We start from the raw sequence: 2,269 nt of genomic DNA on the forward strand, positions 1-2,269 counted from the left end.
GGGGGGGGGGGGGTTATTAAATACATGCAGATGAGGCAGCAGCGTGTGGGAGAGGGATTATGCATTTTAAATCGTCCTCGGTGCAAGGTAATAAGTGTATCCGACACCTTGAGGAGGAAAGGGATTGCTTCTGTTCATGTGGGGAATGTTTTCCAAAACTGTCTTCTTCGTCCACGCCGGCCTGGCTGAGCGAGTGTGTTCACGTTTGGACCGAGTGACGCAGAGGGCGTGTTCACAGGGCTGTAGGACTCGAGTCCAGACGCGAGACTGTTTTTCTGTGGTCTCGGACTCGTCTCTGACTCGCTAGTATTTGGACTCGGACTCGTCTCTGACTCGCTAGTATTTGGACTCGGACTTGTCTCGGACTCGCTAGTGTTTGGACTCTGACTTGACTCGGACTCGCTAGTGTTTGGACTCTGACTTGTCTCGGACTCGCTAGTGTTTGGACTCGGACTTGTCTCTGACTCGCTGGTATTTGGACTCGGACTTGTCTCGGTCTTGGCCACTGATCTTGCCAGATACGGGTTTTGGGCTTTTGGTCTGGACCGAGTCCAGGTGTTTTTTATTATGTTGATAATAATATTGGAGGGAAAGTGAAACCCAAAATGATTGTCTTGATACTGTCATGCATAAGACCTTTACTCTGTCCTGGACTCGGTCTTGACTCAGACCCAAACCTAGAGAGTAGTACACATTTACACCTGTGTTAAAGAAATATTTTAAGTATGACCATGAACGACAGTTATTTACAGGAAGATGAACATCAGATATGAACCTGGTAATAATGGCAGGGTTTCCGCGGCCCAAATAATAACAAAATGTTGTGGAAATCATGAGTTTCATTCTGACTGTCTTCATTAATGTTAAAACTGTTTGCATGAAGCATATTAAACTGGTCGCTTCCAACAAGATGACCATGGAGCCGTGGTGTGTCCTTGTGAAAGGACGTCTCCAGGGCAGAGGACACTCCCAGACGGAAGACAAACTGGCGACATCAAATCTCTCTTATGATTAACGCTGACGACATAATCTTTATATTATGATAATATTTCACTCATAAACATGCCGATGTGGAGGGTTTCCAGTCCTGTGAGATGTCTGGGAGGACTGTAAGCTGATTCTGCTTGCAAGTAAAACCAAACTTTATCATAACTTCGGTAGTTTCTGTACAGTCTTGATAATGAAATTATTCTAACAAAGAAACCAAAACGCCCCCACTTCCTAGGAAATGAGAGTGGATGTCGGACGGGAGGGAGCGACTCCACTGAGAGCTTTATAGACAAAAACTGAAGTCTAATGAGCTCTGAGACGGCCAGGGAGCTGGTGGTGGGAGGCGTGGTCAAGGGAAATCGGGAGCATGGTCCATGTTGGACGGATGAATCGCTAAAGGACATGTTCTCGTGAAGTGGATTTGATCTTTGGAGTTTTATTCTCGTTTCGTGGATGAATGTAATCTCGTATTTAAAAACGTTCCCACTCCGAACTCGTGAAATACGGATAGTTACCGAGCAATAAGCTAACCTTTAGCATGAAGATGACGTAGTGTCAGAAGAGACAACAGTAGAGAGACAACAGTACAGAGACACAGCAGTACAAAGACATCAGTAGAGAGACAACAGTAGAGAGACACAGCAGTACAAAGACATCAGTAGAGAGACAACAGTAGAGAGACAACAGTACAGAGACAGCAGTAGAGAGACAACAGTAGAGAGACAACAGTACAGAGACACAGCAGTAGAGAGACAACAGTAGAGAGACAACAGTAGAGAGACAACAGTACAGAGACAGCAGTAGAGAGACAACAATAGAGAGACACAGCAGTAGAGAGACAACAGGACAGAGACACCAGTAGAGAGACATTAGTAGAGAGAAAGCAGCAGAGAGTAGTATGTAGAGAGACAACAGTAGAGAGACAACAGTAGAGAGTAGTATGTATAGAGACAACAGTAGAGAGTAGTATGTAGAGAGACAACAGTAGAGAGTAGTATGTAGAGGGACAACAGTAGAGAGTAGTATGTAGAGGGACAACAGTAGAGAGACAACAGTACAGAGTAATATGTAGAGAGACAACAGTAGAGAGTAGTATGTAGAGACAACAGTAGAGAGTAGTATGTAGAGACAGCAGTAGAGAGTAGTATGTATAGAGACAACAGTAGAGAGTAGTATGTAGAGAGACAACAGTACAGAGTAATATGTAGAGAGACAACAGTAGAGAGTAGTATGTAGAGAGACATCAGTAGAGAGTAGTATGTAGAGAGACATCAGTAGA

General features: G+C 44.4%; 1 long non-coding RNA gene across 1 annotated transcript in view; it reads right to left on the reverse strand.

Annotated features, from left to right (window-relative positions):
* The window catches only part of LOC117940760, a 12,548-nt gene that overhangs the window by 8,322 nt on the left and 1,957 nt on the right, over positions 1 to 2,269 (reverse strand). The window contains exon 2 of the long non-coding RNA XR_004655815.1: positions 482 to 486. This is a non-coding gene — a long non-coding RNA (uncharacterized LOC117940760). The remainder of the gene's footprint in view (positions 1 to 481; positions 487 to 2,269) is intronic.

Source organism: Etheostoma cragini, unplaced genomic scaffold (assembly GCF_013103735.1).
Source record: "Etheostoma cragini isolate CJK2018 unplaced genomic scaffold, CSU_Ecrag_1.0 ScbMSFa_321, whole genome shotgun sequence".
NCBI lineage: Eukaryota > Metazoa > Chordata > Actinopteri > Perciformes > Percidae > Etheostoma > Etheostoma cragini.